The sequence below is a fragment of the Protopterus annectens genome, chromosome 6.part0, assembly GCF_019279795.1.
Source record: "Protopterus annectens isolate FY-2018-M chromosome 6.part0, PAN1.0, whole genome shotgun sequence".
In the NCBI taxonomy this organism is placed as follows: Eukaryota; Metazoa; Chordata; order Ceratodontiformes; family Protopteridae; genus Protopterus; species Protopterus annectens.
This window is the reverse complement of record NC_056737.1, coordinates 324,154,496-324,173,828: the sequence shown is the minus strand read 5'-3', so window position 1 is coordinate 324,173,828 and position 19,333 is coordinate 324,154,496. Positions and strand designations below refer to the sequence as shown.

General features: G+C 39.4%; 1 protein-coding gene across 1 annotated transcript in view; it reads left to right on the top strand.

The window, feature by feature from the left end:
• The window catches only part of LRRC57 (leucine rich repeat containing 57), a 549,540-nt gene extending 530,581 nt beyond the window's left edge, over window positions 1-18,959 (top strand). Inside the window, exon 7 of the mRNA XM_044074082.1 lies at window positions 18,690-18,959. The gene's annotated coding sequence lies outside the window, so the exon portion shown is untranslated. The remainder of the gene's footprint in view (window positions 1-18,689) is intronic.
• Window positions 18,960-19,333: the final 374 nt, after the last annotated feature.

The following is a 19,333-nucleotide window of genomic DNA, read 5'->3' as shown; positions in this document are numbered from 1 at the left end:
ATCTTAGGGCATATGCCAACATGCACTTTGATGGTTTCCTTGGTACTCTTGCATGTAGCAAAACTTCAGCAATTGAAAAACAGGTGCTGGTTGCACCTTATCAGCAAGAAAGGAGAGCCGCCTTGCTGCCACATAGATAAAGAAAAAGATCTTTTTTTTTAACATCTTTATTGAATTATCACTTGTGACACAGGTAAATTTACATTTATATAAAAGTAATCAAACTGTACTAACAAGTTCACATTAACAAACATTATACTTCACATATATTGCTATACTATAACCTAAGCAACATTACATAAATTATTCAATTCCTGCCCTTTTTTAAAAACAAGAAACATCTTTATTAAACCATCACTTATGATATAGGCAATCATACATTTACATAAATGAAAACAAACCACACCAACACAATCCTAGTTACAAGCATTTTACATCACAAACCATACTGAAACACCCCCAGTTGCAAATATTATACACCACATATAATCTACCTAATCATTTTAATTCAAACATTACATAGCTCATTTAAGTCCTGCCTTCTTTTAAACCTCATTCCTCCCATGTATGTATTGTTCCCACAATTCGCATTTTTCCTATGTAGCTTGCTCCTACCCTTTTCTAAAATCTCAAATCCCTTTGTATTTCTGTTACTATATTCACTATTTCTAGTATAGTTGGTTTAGATTTTGATTTCCATTTTCTAGTAATTGCTTTTCTGGCAACCACCATAATTTGACATAGCAAGGCCTTACCATGTCTTGGCAGTTCTGATTCTGTATCATAACTCAGAAAAATCATCTCCCTCAAAACACAACCACTCGGTCCACCCAGCATCTCAACAGGCCAGCCAGTATAGAATCCTTAGAGTCCACCAACTCACTGCATCCTCAGAAAATATGTTCCTAATTACCTCCTTTTTCCCTGTCCCTTGTTTTATCTTTGTTACTATGTTGACTACAGCTGGTTTAGACTTTATTTTGCAGTAATTGCTTTTTTCACAGCCACCATAGTTAGACTCAGCAAGGCCTTATTGTGTCTAGGCAATTCAGATTCTGTATCATAGCTCAGAAAAATAATTTCCCTAGTTACACAAATTTGCTCACCCAGTATATCAGATAGAGTTGTCTGCAGGGAATCTTTGAAGTTTGGCAATTCATTACACTGCCTGAAAATATGTGCCCAATTACCTCTTTCTTCCCAATCACACCCCCAGCATTTGCTGTCAACCTGAGGAAAATTCCCTGCAGTCTACTTGGGGTATAAAAATGTCTATGTAAACATTTCCAAGCAAAAGTCCTAAATCTTCTAGATTTTGTTCCATATTTGGGGAAACACATACACCCTCCCATTGTTTCTTTGTTAATTCCTTATCCAATATTTCTTCACAATCCTTTCTAACCTCCTCTGACTGATTCTTCTAGCTATTGTACAATATTTTATATGCTCTATTAATTACTCCTTTTTTAATAGCTGTTTCTATTCTAGATTCTACTAAAAACTGTACCAGTGCAGGTCTTTCATGTAGGACCCCCCTTTTTCTTTGCCTATACTCTGATATTAATCCTTGATAGGCAAGGCAATGTCTAACCTGCAGTCCAAATAAATTCTTGGCGTCTTCCCATTCTGTCATCTTTCCCTCTCTAGTTATTTGCTTCCAATACCTTGGATCCTTTGCCAGTTTTCTCCAATAAATTCCAGCCCCCTCTTGCCTATTGTCTATATCCCTAACTGCAGTCATCCCTACTGGCAGAATCTTTCTCCATTCCTGTGTTGGCTTAGTTCTTAGGATACTTTCTGGATATAATATTCTGTATGATTATTGTTATCTTCCTTAAAGGCCTGCATCCAATCCCAGTATCTCCTTGTTTCTTGAGCTTCCCCCTGTTTCATCATCATCCCTTTCTACTTTGAATTATAGTTTTCTGCTTGTGTTATGTACAGAAGCCTTAACTGTGTAGCTCCTAATCCACCCTACAATTCTACTGGAAGAATCAGCTCATTCCACTTGACTATTGCTGTCTTTCCCTCCCAGATAAAGTTCTTCAGCTCTTTATTAATTGCTACCCACAACTTCTCTGGTTGATAAAAATATGCCTGACCTGTGTATAAAACTAAAGGGACTAAAAACATTTTTACTGCTTGTATCTTACTATACGTGTCCATATAACAAAGCTTCAATTTTCTCCGCTATTGTATTATCTTTTGTTGAGTCTTCCCACATACCCTTAGCTGGCACACCAGAATCATTTTTAATCCATACTCCTAAATATTTCATTTTATTAGGTCCCCATAAATATGGATATTCCTGAACCAATCCATGTGTGGGTACATAATTTATCGCTGTTGCCTTTATTTTACCTTCATTAATTTTGTATCCCAAAAAGATCTGAAATTGTCTCAAAATATTATATAACACTGTAATGTCTCTTTCTGATCTGGTCAGCTATAAGATAATATCTACAAATAGAGCCAGCTTTTCTTGACTGCCATACCAGTTATATCCTTGAATTTCTGAATCCCTTATTTTCTATGCCAATGGTTCTAAATATAATGCAAATAATAAAGGGGAAAGAGGACACCTCTGCCTACTTCCTCTGCTCAAGCAAAAACTATCAGAGAGGGCCCAACCCATTTTAATTTTCAACTCCAATCCCTCATATGCCCTGTCAACCTTACAATTTTTTCAGGAAATGCAAATGCTTCCATTGCCCTGCTCAAGTCCCAGCTTATTCTGCCAGATGCTTTCTGTGCATCAAGACCCAGCAACAACAATGGTATTTTCTTACATTCTGCTTCCCTCTGGATCATCAGTGTTTTGTTAATGTCAAATGTTTGTCTCTATTCCACAAAAACTCACTGATCCATATCTATTAATTTTGGCATTACCTTTGCCATTATAGACATGAACACTTTATAATCATGGTTTAGTATTGAAATGGGTCTGTATGAAGCTGGATCTGATGGATCTTTACCCTCTTTAGGTGTTACGGCTACCACTACTTTCTTCCAGGATGTTGTTACTTCTCCTCCTCTTAAAATACTGTTAAACAAAACATTCTAGATCTATCATTTATTTCCCTCCTAGCTTCCAAACGTCCACAGGAATAATATCTATCCCTGGGAACTTTCCTGACGATTGGCTATACATCACAAGTTTTATCTCATCTCCTCCTATCCTAAACATGAGTAATTGAGTCTCATATAGCTCTAACCTTGGCATATTTAATTCTTCCATAAACATTTCCATTTGCATCTTTTCTTGATTTCCATATTTATCTGCTTTATACAGACTTTCATAGAATTTCCAAAATAGTTCTAATACTTCTACAGGATCTCTTGTTAACTTCCTTGTTATAGGCTCCCTAAGCTTGGCAACAGCCCTTTCTACTTTCTGTTACTGAGTTGTTGTACTAAAGGTTTTTGTGCTCTAGTGTTATTATCAAAAACAGTTGCTTAACAGAACTCTTTCTAAACTTGTCCATATTATCGAGGTAATCCTTTATTTTCTGCTTAGCGTTCTGCAGTTGATCCTCTACTTGTTCTGTGAGATTCCTCCTACTCTGCAATACTTGGACATTTGTCAGTCTCTCTAAATAATTCTTGTTACTTGTTAACCACAGCTCCCTTTCTTTTATTTCCACCCTATTTTTAAACTCCATCTTAATTTTATCCTACTCCCTCGCTATATATTAAGAAGAAATGTGTATCCTCTCAAATAGCTCCTAAATAATTTCCACTACCCATTCCTCCCTTTTCAACAGATGAGTGGAAAAGTGACAATGTCTCATTTTCTTTAATTACATGTGCTTTTGTTTTAGCTATTACTGGCACATGATCTGAAATAGTTATTTGGTGAGTATCAAGACCTCCAATTAAATGCACATTTTCCTGTGAAATGTAAATTCTGTCAAGCCTAGCCCAGTTTTTTTTATATTTTGGGGAATAATATGTAAATTCACTCCAAACTCCTGTTACTGAATTCACATCTTCCATGCCAAATATTTTCATAAATTTCTTCAAAAGTCTACCCACCTTTGTTATATTTTCCCTTCTGGGCCCCCAGACACATCTTCACTGCTGCAAATCAAATACCAGCCCCCACATATAATAATATTCCTTGCTGAAAACTGATTATTTCTCCCAGAATTTTCTTCAGCTCCATTATAGCAATTTTAGGTGGAATGTAAATACATGCCAGTGTAATCCTCCTCCCTTTCAATAGCCCCTTAGCACTACAAATCTGCCATTATTATCTTTTTTAACCTTCATCTATCACTATTGGAGCTCCTCTTGCAATTAATATAAGTACTCCTCTTTTCCGTTGTCCCAGATATTCTGCCGAATAACCACCCTGAAAACCTTTCTTTATCAAATTCATATGTTCATTTCTTTCTAAGTGTGGTTTCCTGTAACATAGCTAGTTGCACTCTACATTTTTAATATAGTTCACTACTCTTTTTTTTGTATTTATCAGTGAAGCCTTTTACATTTAAAAGACATTACAGAAAGCATTGTATAAAAAGTTGTTATTCCCACTTTTTATATAGAACACCTTTTTTGTTAAACATCCAGTTTCAGCTTTTGTGTTACATGCATACACTGTTTGGCAGGTTGAACTTTTATACAGTTGTTTCTTGTCATATCCATTTGAGCCTATGTTACATCATATAAAACTTTTTGTTTTATTGAAAGCGCTCAAACAGAAAAAAATAAACACACCCCAAACCCCTTAAAACCTATTAATGTAAAACTAATACTCAAAACTATGTATACCTTCAAATACTGAAGTTGTACCCTCCTAATAGGAACAAATGACCAAAACTGACAGCCACAATAAAAGACTTGAGTTAACCTAAAAGAAAGGTTATCCATGCTAAGACACATAGTGCAGCCTGTGCTTCTATTAACTTGTTTTGTCTTATCTTTATAGCTATCCCAGTTGGGAAAACCCCTGAATGCTTTCAGAGTACATTACTTCCTAGCCAGTTTCTCTTTTCTTTTTTCCTCCCAGCCAGTCACTCTCCACCAGACGTAACTGGTTTCTCTTTATCAGATTGTCTCCATGGACACCTGAGAAGCAGACAGCCAATTTCTCATAATCAGACTGTCTCCGTGGAGATATGAGAGCCATACTTTCAATTTCTCTTTATCAGATTGTTTCCATGGAGGCATGAGAACCAGATACAGAATTGCTACTAAGCATACATTAATTTGCTAGAAAAAAGCCTCATAATATTGAATATTCTTTTTCATTTACTTGATTTCTTTTAAAACTTGTTACTAAATCAATCTAACGCCCCATGCAAAAGTTAGAAAAAGTATGTTAATTTTTCTTTTGTCATGCTGTTTTAACCAGGCCTTTTTTATATTGAAGTACCTACATGTTTTACAATTGAACAAGAAGAAAGAGAGAAGGGAGAAAGAAAAAAAAGAACAGTAGCACCTGTTTACAATCCCCATTACACTTAAAAATAACAGAAAACTTTACAGCATGTAAGGAAAAAAAATACACCACAAAAATAGTACTATTAAGAAAAAAATTATTTACTTACAGTTAACTTTCTCTCCTCTCTTCCCCTCCCCAAACCAGTTATCCGAACATAATAACATGAGGTAGGGCATATGCTTTGGAGTCCCCCATAAGTCCAAGAGATTCTGAAAAAGTCCAATATTTCCAGATTTTCTTGTTCTGTCATATTTCATAAATATAATTATTGCATTATAATACCACATTAAGTTACTGGTTTTATTACTGTTCATCTCCATCTCCCAAATCTGCTTCATTTCCAATGTAGTCTCGATTCTTCTAGTCAACTCTCATGTTCCCTTCCTTCTCTCCAACATTTTCTGTTGAAACATTGCAAAAGGTATTTATTACCAAAATAAGAAGAAGCAGGATATCCTTCTGTTTCACAGCTCACCTTTTGTTGGACAAAGTTCATTAAAATTGATTTGACCCTCCCCTCCAGGGAAGAGTAACTTGAAGACATATGGGTACAGCAGTTTGAATCTCACCTGCATCTCAATATTCCCTGAAGAGTAGAATAGATTTACTCTTCTGCCTGTTGTCAATAAAAAGAAGTACTTACCATAACGTTCCATCTATCCATTGTCATTTATCCTTGAGATATGGGTTCTGTTCCAACATCAGAACAGACTCTGCCATTACTACAACTCGAGCAAGCCAAAAAAAAAAACTCTAAAGCTTCACTTCTACCCTCAATCCTTCTCTCTCAGGTAACTCAGATCAAATTTGCAGATTAGAAGGAAAGAGTATAGATTAGGAAGCCTTAAAGGAGACCATATCTTCTTTGCCCTAAAGACTGCAATAAGCTGAGAGTACACAGTCTATTCCACCAAAAAGGTCTTCAAAGGTCAAAGGATGGAGGGGGGGAGTCAAGGATAAATGAATGAAAATGGACAACACAGATGGAATGTTACAGTAAGTACATAACTTCCTTATCTGATGTTGTCAATTTTCATTTTACCCTTGACATAACAGGCAGAGTCTCCAGCTACCTGAGATGCTGGGAGGACTCATGGAAGGACATTCTTGAGCACCACTTTACCAAAGGATGCTCTTCCCCTAGTGATCAAATCCAATTTGTAGCAAGTAATAAAGGTATGGGGAGAAGCCTAAGTTGCTGCTGCCCATATGTCATCCTTTGAAGCTGTAGACTGGAAAACAGCTGAAGTGGCTCCAGACCTTGTAGAATCTGCCTTGGCAAATCAATTTTCTTTCTGTTATAGATGAAGGATATACAATCCTTGTGCCATCTGGCTAAAGTCACTTTGCTGACAGGTTTACCAAACCTTGCACTGGAAAAGGAAATGGATAATTAGTAAGATTTTCTTATGTCTTTTGTTCTGTGAAGATAAAAGCATAATTATCTGTGAATGCCCAAGAAATGTAAACAGTATTCACCTTTGTTAGAAAAATTTGCAAAGAATACTGGTAAATTAACAGTCTGATAGATATTAGACTCTGACACTATCTTTGGTAGAAAGGTGGGGTTTGTTAGTAAAGAAACTCTGTCTTTATGCAAAATCAGATAAGGTGGTCTACATGATAAGGCTTGGAGTTCTGAAATCCTTCTAGCAGAGGTTATTGCCACAAAAATAATGTTTTCCAAGACAAATACTTCAGAATACAATCAGTGGATGGTTCAAAGGGAGAATGCATAATGGATTATAACGTAAGGTTAGGATCCCAAGGAGGAATAGGATCTTTAAAAGGTGGTTTCACCATCAGTGTTCCCTTTAAAAATGACTTACAAAGTCTAAGAGAGGCCAAGGAATGTTTTTCAAAACCATTATGGAAATTTGAAATTATTGCTGCAAGTTGCATTCTGATGGTAAATGGGGAAGCTCCTGCACTGAAAAGAGAGGCTAAGAAATGTAATATATTTTCAATAGATGTGGAAAAGGGGTTAATATCCTTGTCATAAGCCCAAATAGTAAATTTCTTCCACTTACTAGTATATAGCATACGGGTGGAAGGCGTATGAGAAGCTAGGAGAATTTGGTGTACTGGGGAAGAAAAGTGAACTCACCTAGCAATTAATGGAACTCTGAAGGAACCATGCTGTCAGCTTGAGGTTCAGAATGTCTGGATGAACTAGCCCATTTGGATGTGACAGAAGGTCTGGAGCTGGGTCCAGAGTCCAAGGTCATTGAATCAGATAAGGCCAAAAAAGGGGAACCATATCTGTTGAGGCCAGCCTGAGTGCTTTCTGTATGTATTTTGGAATTAGAGGTATCGGGGAGAGGCATATAGTAGTCCAGGGGGCCAAGTGTGGAGAGGAGCATCTCTTGGTGACTTCCACGGAGGGTGAATCAGGGCAAAGTAGTTGCTGCATTTGTTGTTTAGGGGAGAAGAGAACAGGTCACAGCAAGGTTGGCCCCATTGATGGAAAACCCTTTCCATCTCTTTTGGATTGAGAGACCACTTGTGAGGCTATATATATATATATATATATATATATATATATATATATATATATATATATATATATATCTGCACAGTTTGTCTGCTATCACATTGGAACTCCCCAGAATGTGCTTTGTTATCAGAAAGCAATTGGAAGAGATCGCCCACTGACACACTGTTCTCAACAAATGGGATACAATTTGATTCCTCCCATTTTTTAATGTACCAAACTACTGACATATTGTCTGTTTGAACTGCAATTGTTCCCACAAGATGAGCTGTCTGAAAGGCTTGCAATGCTAAAAGCACCACTCTTAGTTCCATAACACTGATATGCAAGTTGGTCTTGCCTTGGACGGTCTTGCCCATAATGCCCTCCCACCCCATCTGGGAGGAATCTGTTGTCACTATGGCCTTGGGTTCTGGAAAGATGAAGAGATGGCCCAGTAGAATTTATTTGGAGTAAATCCACCAAGCTAGATCTTTCCTGCAATGATTGGTGATCAAAATCTGGTCTGACATGGGTTGGAACAGCATAGACCATTGAGATGCCAGCAGCCATTATAGAATTCTCATGTGATATCTGGCTAAGGGAACTAGAGTTATTGCCGCTGCCATAGAATCTAGGGCCTCTAAAATTAGATGAGTGGGTACCTTCTTGCTGTGAATGATCTTTTCTGAACCTGGGCTATGATTTTTTGAAGTCTCACTGGGGGAAGGGATGCTACAGTTGTAGTATTCAGCACTGCCCCTATAAATTCTAAACTCTGAGTTGGAGACAGTTGAGATTTTTTGTGGTTTATAGTTATTTCTAGGTATGTACAGGTGTTGAGAATGTAATCCTTGTCTCATCAGTCGATGCCTGGTCGGAGCGGTAATGAGTCAGTCATCCAAATATGGAAACACCTGGAATCCTTGCAGCCTCAAATGAGCTGCTACTACTACCATACATTTGGTGAACACCCTGGGGACTGTGGTGACCAAAGGGCAGTGCCCTGAATTGGTGATGACTGGCTCTCAGCCGGAAGTGGAGGAACTATCTGGAGTGCTTGTCCTTTTCATGTGGTAATACACATCCTGAAGATCTATCGACCACATCCAGTCATCCTTTCCTTAAAACAAAAGGGACTGTACTATGACCATCCAGAATTTAATTTGTCAAACTGATTTGTTCAACACACTGAGATCCAAAATATGTCTCCAGTCCCCAGTCTTTTTGGCACTAAAAAGAAGCTTGAATAAACTCCGGCTCCTCTCTGGTCTGGTGGGACTTCATGGATGACTCTTGTCTAGTAGTTTTTGAATTTGCAGAACTGCTGGTTCCCTCTGACTGGGTGGAACATTGGGAATATTTTTGCATACAGGAGGAGGAAGGGAAAAAGGTATGGTATGGTATAACCTTTGAAAATAATCCATTGCACCCAAGAATTTTCTGTTATGTTTAGCCCTCCATTTAGGTGCAAGGATAAGCACCCCCTGACTGCATCCAGAGGAAGGCAATCAGGCCTCCCTTCAGGAACACTGAAAGGGCTTACTCAGAAAAAAGTCCCTGAAGCCCTGGTTCTGCTGGCCACCTCTGCCATGTGTATGGTGTCTTCCACTGTGGTTCCCCCCTCTACCCCTGGGAGAACTGACTCGAGGTGTGTTCTGGAAAGGTCCTTGGGACTTTTTGAACCAAATTTTTCAACTGCTCCTCTGATTCCCGGAAAAGGATCTCTGTGAAGTGGAAAAATGAACACCCATGGCAGAAAGGGTCTTACCATACTTCTCACACCTGGATAATGTCTCTCTAACAGTTGGGCCAAAAAGATAAGATCTGTCAAAAGGAGCATTGACGAATGAAGACTTAAATGGTTTTGCAAAGTCACAAAGGCACATCCAGGTGTGTTTTCTTATGACTATGCCTGAATCCGCCACTCTAGTGGTCCCTTCAGCTGCATGCACAATGAGCCTCATGAACGAGTTCGACACAGACTCCAGGGTGGCCAAATGGGAAGCAACCTTCTCTTGTACTTCCTCAGTAACAGCTCCTGCTAGGGTGTTCGACAGCTCCTTGATCAGATCTTTCTGAAGTCTGGTAGAATGTGCTAAAAAGTTCAAAGACCACTTCCCAAACCTATCCATCGCCAAGACTCTGTTGGGAGGATGGATAGATGAACTCTCCTCTGTGAGTTCTTCTTTAGTGGCGGCTGTTATAACTATCTTATCTCTTGGGGATGGGTTCAATGGTGTCACATGCCTTCCATGCCTGCTGGGAGATCAACCGAATGAGCTTGTCAGCCGGTGGAATCACCTAAGCGGTAGATGGCTGGATACTGAAAGCCTGCAGGTAAAGTGATTCTTCAGAGGAAGGGTTTTGGGACTTCCAGTCACCCCTCTGTTTCAAAATTTTGAGGATGTCTCCAAAGGAGGCATCATCAGAGGGTGACCTCGGGAACCCTTCTCCTTCGTCAAAATCAGGGTCCTCCATGACCAACTCCTGAGGGGAATCTAAGTGCTTCTTCTTGCATTTCTTCTGTGGAGCATCCTCAGGGGGATAGTCTGATGAGGTATCAGAAGATGGTAGCATTTGTATCTGAGATTCCTGTGGTTTTGGTATTCACTGCTCCAGTGGAGACACAGGTTGAATAATGGAACGAGAGGAGGGTATTTTCTCCGAGGAGGAAGAAGCCAGTTGAGTGACTGCAATAGACAAAGCCCTCTCCATTGTCTCAAAGACCGGTACCCCCGAAGAGGGAAGGGAGCCCAGAACTGAGATAGACTCCCTCAGAACTGTGGTCACCCCTGCTCTGATGAGACTGTTCCTGAGGCAAAAGCCAGAGCCAAGCTGAATGCAGCAATGCTCCAAGGCACAGAGATGGCTAAAAAAAAATTGGAGTCTACTCCTGCCCCTCAGAGCTGACAGGGCAGATATGGTCCTGGGAGGTCTCTAGATCTGAAAGAACCAAAGAACTCAGGGTAATCACCAGTTCCAAAGGGAGGGATATATTTGGAACCAATGCAACCATGCATTAGCAAAACATGTGGCAGATAATAGTTTGGGGAACTCATTTAAGTTTAGAGTTATTAAGGTAGTGCATAGAACCAATAGGGGAGGAGATATAAACAATATTTTGGAAAACATATAATATTCTTGGATTTTGAGACCAAAAGCAGATGCACTCCCTGGATTAAATAATACAGTGAGCTTGAAACCTGTTTTATATAAAAACATTCGATGTTGCATTAATAGTACAATTTTTTTTATATATTGTTTAATGTTCGTTGAGTTTTTATTTTCATTGATTGGCTGTGTCATATGACGCATGTGTTTTACTATTTAAATGGATTCTTTTAATTGTTTTTTGTAAGCACTGAAGAAGGGGTAACCTGAAAGCTTTGATTTTTTTGAAAGTGGATACTCATTTTAATACAGCTGTAGAATGCTTTTGTTTGTTTGGTTATTGAGCTGCCTGACCGATGCAACCAGCACCAGACAACTCAAAGCTGGGAACTCTGAAATCTCAGAGGAGTAGTAGTAATAGATGTAAAAGATGGTTCGGCACCCAAACCTGCAGAGGTTGGGGCCGATAGAAGTCCTATTAAACCTCTCACCTGTAGAATTTTATTCACCTGTCTCTCCACATCCAGTTCTTGTAACACTTTTGGTGGAACAGACTGAAATTACAGATGATGATTTAGGCCCTTGTAGGAAAACTCCAGGCAGTTCACCTACAGAAGGATCAACAGAGGTGGAGTAGGTTGGTCTGAGCAAAATTTCTTTTTGCAGTGTACCATCACTCAGCGCCAAAGTAAAAAGTGCTGATGAACAGCCAGAAGGTACTTTGTCTTGTGTTGAGAGTTTTGGCATTGATGTTTCATAGTCTGGAAAAGTTGTCTGTACTGGAGATTCTCTCTGTGCAAAGATTTACATCTGGAGTCCTTCAGTTCTGATGAGGTTTTAGGAACTGAGGATCTTGGTTTCTTAGGTGTTGGTGCCGACAGAGAAGTCTGTACCAACAAACTCCTCTTTTTGGTCTTCTCTATGGAGGAGGAGGAGGAGGAAGAAGGCAAATAAATATCTGTCTTACTCTTTTCATGAGCAGATGTAGCCTCTTTAAAGGCCAAAAGAATCAAGCCTTTTAAAATTAACTTATTTTTCCTCTCTACCAAGGCTCTGTGACTAAAGCCATGGCAAATGCTAAAATCCCCCTCCAAGTGGGCAGGACCCAAACAATAGATGCACAATAAGTACAAATCTGTAATAATAATCTTGTGGCCACACTTCTGGCATTTTTGAATCAGAGAGACACTTAGACTTTTCAGCCATGATTACAAAATAAAGCACACACCACAGTCACACAAAGAGATATGCAGAAAAAGCACTCAACAACTAGAAAAAAGGTTAGGAAAGTTTTTTTTTTTTTTGTAAGGAAAGGTAAGGAAGAAAACTATCAACAATGATAGTAAGGGTACACAAAGTGTACGGAAAGGAAGGTAACTATCAACAATGATAGTGAAGGTAAACAAAATATGGAAAAAGACTATGAGCAATGATAATCAGAGGTACACAAAAATATAAGGAGAAAAACTAACTATGAAGTGGTAGAGAAAAGGCAAAATGAGAATATAAGGCTATAACACAATAAAGATGAAGGAAAGATATAACAGGATTATAAAGAAAATTTTGAAAATTATTAAGAAAATTTACTTAGCTTGAGAGCTATGCCGAATGCATCTGTCTTGAAAAGCGAAAATGAGATCTGAGGTAACTGAGAGGGAGGGATTGTGAGTAGAGGTGAAGCTCAAACGTTTTTTGGCTTGCTTGAGCTGTAGTAATGGTTGAATTGGTTCTGATGTCAGAACCGAACCTATATGACAACATCAGATGTAATCATTCTCCACAAACTCTCTGCTGTCTCCTACTTTGTCCTGCCACAGTTTTGTCAGCATCAAAACTCCTTCTGCTGTTAGGGTTGCGTCTTTACTATTAAAGGTGTAGGTTGCTTTCTGATAGCCAGGTTTGGAGCATACATATGATGTGCCCTTTCAACTAACAACTCCTGCTGTGAAATACCAGTCCAGTTATTTATTTGTGCTTTCATAAAATAAATGCAGCCTGTTCCTTCCAGCTTCTCTAGTATAGCTGAAAATCTTAGGTTTTCCCTACATGCTTTGTCCTGTAATTCTATTATTTTTTGAAACATCTCTTCCTAAGTAGTCTCATATTCAGCCAACATTTTCTTCATTTCAGCCTCTGATTTTTGCAGCTTTATCACCTCATCTGAATAGCTGTTTAAAAGTTTCTTCCATTTTTTCCAGCCTTTTGATGTTTGTGTTGAAATAGTCCATCAGTGTTTCATTTATTTTAACCAGGCCTGTGTGCAGTTGTCTTGTATCTTCCTGTAGGTTACCAGAAGTCATGTCTGGAGGTTGCATTGCTTTTTTCCTGAACAGCTGCAGAATTTTTTTAGTCAGTGTTTCTTCCTCACTTTTTGTAGCTGATTTACTTCCAGGTGCTCTGTATTTCTTTTTCCCTGACATCCAGGCAGTACACTTACAGGCCAATTACTGAAATTTACCCATAAGCACAAAAGTCTACTGGCCTTCTCTGCTGCATTTGTTTTCATACCGGGAGAGCTAGCTAGAATTAAGCTCTTACTCAATGTGCAGCCATCTTGAAAGTTCAAAGAAAAAGATCTCTTGGTGGACTCAACAATGTGCCCTTGCAAGGGGATGCCTTTTTGGCCCGCAGAAAGTACAGCTGTGTGAAATCTTACCATAACAGTACATGTCATCCTGTTCACTGTTGCATTATTCTTTACCTAAGGGATCTCCTGCCAGGATAGCCCAATGTCCTGCCAGTATACTAAAGCCACTAGTTCTTATAGACATTGTACATCACATGTATGGTCCCCATGCAAAGTGTAAAGCATAAAGCGTAAAGGTGACGCACAGATGCTCACACTTAGAAATGAAAAAACCCATGGTGAACAGATTGCCCTTAAGGGTAAGGAGAATATGTGCACCAAGAAAAAGAAAGAAGATGACCCATTCAGCCAGGATGGCAAGAAAGTACTCAGCAAGAGCTAGAACAGAGGGGGTAAGATGGTGGGAGCGAATACTGCAACAGTGAACAGAAGGACATCTACTGTTATGGTAAGATTTTACACAACTGTACTATGCCCTTCTATATCACTATTGCAGTATTTTTACCTAAGGGAGGGTGCAAGAGGAAGCCTGGGAGGAGGAGGAAGGCACAGCAGGGCCCTCTACAAACCCATGCAGGATAGGCCTGGCAAAGTCTGCCCTGGCCTAGAAATAAAATTTAACTTGTAATGCTTAGTGAAAATGTGAACAAAGTATCAAGAAGCAGCCTCGTGGAGAGAGCTGGTATCCAGACCCTTGAAAAAAGCATAATAGGGAGCAATTGCCCTAGCAGAATGTGCATTTACTGATGAGGAATGACATTTTCCATGAAAAAAAAAAGAAATGGCCTTAGAAACCCAGGAGATGGTTTGCTTAGAAACAGCCAAACCCAAAGTCCTGGGATGAAAGGAAGTAAAAGGATGCCCAGATTTGGGATTAACTCTAGTTTTATCCAAACAATATCTGAGCTATGTAAATCCAAGGTGGGACGAACATTCAAACTGGCAATCTGCAGGGAAGGAAGATGAATAGACTGATTAAGGGACAACTCACAGATCACCTTGGGCATAAAATAAGGATTAGTATGAAGAGAGACCCTGTCTCTGTGGAAATCTAAGAAAGGAGGCATACCCTGAAGTTCAAACATGCTCTTGAATGAAGTAAGAGCCAAAAGAGTAACAGTCTTCCAAGTGCACTGTTTAAAGAAGCTGAAGAAACAGGCTAAAAAAGAGCCCGAGTCAATTTTTCAAGTACAAAATTGAGGTCCCAGGAAGGTGGAATAGGTTTCCTGGGAGGCCAAATATGAAGGAAGCCTTAAAGAAATTGATTGACCTCAAATCTAGAGGCTAGAGGAGGAGTCAAGGGCATGCAAGCAGAAATTGTTGAAAGGTGAACTTTAACCAAAGAATATGCCAACCCAGCATGGAGCAGATCACATGAATAAGAGAGAACCAGAGGAACCTCCACATATGGGGGATGCTGATAGTGAGAGGTGCACCAGACAGAGAATTGCTTCCATTAGGATATATATGATTTCCTAGTATTGCATTTCCTAGCCTCTTGCAGAACCCAAAACATGTCCTCAGAAAAGACGTGCCTGAAAAGGATCAAAACCCTATTACCCACAGTGTGAGTTGAAGAGTGGACAAATGAGGATGGATAAGACATCCCTTGTCTGTGGGAGAAGATCCCCACCTGGTGAGGTAACTTGTGGTAACTGCCCCTAGCCAAGTAAGAAAGAGGGGGGAACAAATGCTGTCTGTGCCAAAAGGGAGTCACTAGCAGGATTTTAGGAGAGTCCATCATGATCTTGTGCAAGACTCATGTAGAAGAGAAAGGGGAGGGAAGGCATACAGACAAGGGTGCTGGAACCATTGGGGGAGGGGGAGGGCCCTCCCACTTTTACAGCTGCAAGTTGAGATTCTTCAACAATTTATTTTAAAAAAAATTTCACTCAGCGGTGGTGGTGTCTTCTCCTTTAAGGAGGATCATGCGTGTGTATTACCAACATGGATGTAACACAGTCCACATGTGCAGACTTTAAACTAGCCATTTTGTTGAAAGAGTTGGATAGTGTGTGTGTGTGTGTGCATGTGTTTAAAGTAGCATTTCTGTTAGTGTAAGACTGAGTATAATTAAAACTAGCCATTCACTGCTGTATGAAAGAGAAGGTGTGTGTTTGTGTGTTGCTGTGTGAGAGAGTATGTGCGTCTATGGAATTCAAACTAGTCATTTGCTGCTGTATGAAAGAGAAGGTGTGTGTGCATATGTGTGTGTGTGTGAGAGAGAGAGAGAGAGAGAGAGAGCAGAGAGAAGGTATGTGTGCGTGTGTGTGTGTGTGTGTGTGTGTGTGTGTGTGTGTGTGTGTGTGTGAGAGCAGAGAGAAGGTATATGTGTGTGTGTGTGTGTGTGTGTGTGTGTGTGTGTGTGTGTGTGTGTGTGTGTGTGTGAGAGAGAGAGAGCAGATGGAGGTAGGCAGGTGTGTGTGTGTGTGTGTGTGTGTGTGTGTGTGTGTGTGTGTGTGTGTGTGTGTGTCTGTGAGCAGATGAAGGTACGTAGGTGTGTGTATGTGAGAATAGATGAAGGTAGGTGTGTAACCAGATGAAGGTAGGTGTATTTGTGTGTGTGTGTGTGTGAGAGAGAGAGAGAGAGCAGATGAAGGTAGGTGTGTGTGTGTGTGTGTGTGTGTGTGTGTGTGTGTGTGTGTGTGTGTGTAGATGAAGGTAAGTGTGAGAGAGCATATGAAGGTAGGTGTGTATTTGTGTGTGAGCAGATGAAGGTAGGTGTATATGTGCATGTGTGTGTGAGCAGATGAAGGTGTGTGTGTGTGTGTGTGTGTGTGTGTGTGTGTGTGTGTGTGTGTGTGTGAGAGAGACCAGATGATCGGTAGGTGTATGTGTGTGTGTGTGTGTGTGTGTGTGTGTGTGTGCAGATGAAGGAAGTGTAAGTGTGTGTGTGTGTGTGTGTGCTGCGCAAGATGAAGTGTGTGTGTGTGTGTGTGTGTGTGTGTGTGTGTGTGTGTGTGTGTGTGTGTGTGTGTGTGTGTGTGTGTGAGCAGATGGCAGGTGTGTGTGTGCTTGTGTGAGGAGGCAGATGAAGGTAGGTGTATGTGTGTTTGAGAGACAGAAAGCAGATGAAGGTAGGTGTCTGTGTGTGTGTGTGTGTGTGTGTGTGTGTGTGTGTGTGTGTGTGTGTGTGTGTGTGTGTGAGTGACAGAGAGAGCAGATGAAGGTAGATGTGTGTGTGTGTGTGAGAGAGCACAGATGAAGGTAGGTGTGTGTGTATGTGAGATAGCAGATAAAAGTAGGTGTGTGTGTGTGTGTGTGTTCCTGTATGAGAGCAGACGGAGGCAGGTGTGTATGTATTTAACATACTTCTCAACTGTCCAGATTTAGACTCATAGTTTTGGTCTGTTTCTCATAAAAGTTGTGGTTTTCTGGCAAATCATGGAGAACTGGAGTCACTAAATAATGACATACGTAAGAGTTCCAGACTTCTTATCTTTCAGAAAATACTTGCAAACACAAAATCTTGCTATTCTAGCAATTTTCTAAGTTAAAAAAGAGCAATATTTAAAATCTACCCCTATTTGGGCCATTGTATCCCCATTATTTCAGGATTTGTCCAGATTTTTGCCTCATATTTTTGGCCTATTCCTCAATATTTGTGGCAAATCACTGAGAACTGAAATAACTAAATAATGTCATACATTTTTGTTTCAGACTTCATTTCTTTCAGAAAATGTATGCTAAGACAAATGATGTTACTCTAACAATTATAAGTCTATAAGAACAATGTTTAACATCTATGGGGTTGACTGTCATCAGGGATACAGATAATAGGCAAGAGGGGGCTGGAATTCATTGGAGAAAACTGGCAAAGGAACCAAGGTATTTGGAGGAAATAACTAGAAAGGGAAAGGTAATAGAATGGGAAGAGGCCAAAAATGTATTTGGACTGCAGGTTAAATATTGCCTTCCCTATTAAGGATTGGTATCAGGGTGTAGGCAAAGAGAAAGAAATAGAGGGCTCCTAAATGAAAGACCAGCACTGGTAGAGTTTTTAATAGAATCTAGAACAGAAGCTGCCATTAAAAAAGGAATAATTAGTAAAGCATATAAAATATTGCATGAGAATTATAAGAATCAATCAGAGGAGCTTAGAAAGGATTGAGAGGAGAGACTGGATAAGCAATTCACAAAGAGACAATGGGGGATATATGTATATCTCCCAAATATGCAACAAAGTATAGAAGATTTAGAATCTTTGTGTGTTTACGTATGTATTTTTATACCCCAAATAGACTCCAAAGAATTTTTCCTCAGTTGGATAGCAAATGGAGGTGTGACGGGTAAGAAAGAGGTGGCTGAGAACATATTTTTTGGAAGTATAATGAGTTGGTGGACTTTTGGGATTCCCTGCAGACTGCTTTGTCAGAGATGATGAGTGAGCAGGTTGGACTGACTGGGAAGATGATTTTTTTGAGTTATGCTACAGAATTAGAATTGCCTAGACATAGTAAAGCCTTGCTGAGTCTAATTATGGTGGCTGCCAAAAAGGCAATTACTAGAAAATGGAAAGGTCTAGACCAACTTTACTAGAAGTAGTGAATATAGTAACATAGATAACATGACTGGAATTGGGATGTTTAGAAAAGGGAAGGAGCAATCTACATAAGAAAAAAAATGGAATTGTTGGAACAATCTATGCAGAGCAGGAATGAGATTTAATAGGCAGGATTTGAATGAGGCATATAATACTTAACTGACAATGACTGGATGGTTTCTAAGTGATGTATAATGTTCACAACTACAGTTGTTTCAGTGGTGTCTGTGATGTAAATGGTTTGCAACTAAAGTGATATCATTTTGTATGTTTTTAATTTATATAAATGTAAGATTGCCTTTGTCATATGTTTAAATTTAATAAAGGTGTTTTGAAAAAATAAACACACTACTGTCTCTCCAAAAAAAGAGCAATATTTAACATATGTCCCCCATTATTTTAAGTTTTGTCCAGATTTCTTATGCTAAGCAGTTGAAAAGTATGGTATGTAATGTCCTAGTTAGTGGGAAGGGCGTGTTAGTCAGTTAACTTGATCAAGATTGACTCTGTAACTTGGTTACAGGAGATAAGAGCCTGAATCCTCTTCACCAAGTACTAGACTCCTGAAGAATTGTGAGCTTCAGTGGAGACAAGAGCCTGAATCCTCTACACCAACTATCAAGCTACTGAAAGAATTGTGAGCTTCAATGGATAATAGACCCTGAATCCTCTACACCAACTATCAGACTGCTGATGGAATTTTGAGTTTGAGTTTCCGTACATTTTCAAGGGATTATAAGTTTCAAGGGAAGATTAGTTTGTTGTTGCTCTGATGCTAAGTCTGTTTTCTATGTATAACTGTTTTGTTTATCAAGTGTTAGTCACTGTGTTGTAGAATTTGAAAGTAGTGTTATTAGCAGAACTGCCTTTGGTGCAGAAGGCTGTGGATTCTACTCCCACACCATGTAGACGGAGTGCTCATATTGTAGTGTCCTTTTGATTGTTGATTATTTGGTGCATTTTAAGGGGGGATAGGTGATCTACATTCCTGAGTGTGTCCTCCTTTGTATGAGATGCCTAGTAACTATGAACTTGTTGCTGGTTTGTCAGTCATTCCCTATTGTCAGCTTACCAATTATTTTTTTAATGTAACATAGGCAATTCAATTTTCAAGGGCAGCAGCCACTGAATTTGTACATGAAACATTGACATGTAAAGCTGTTTGCC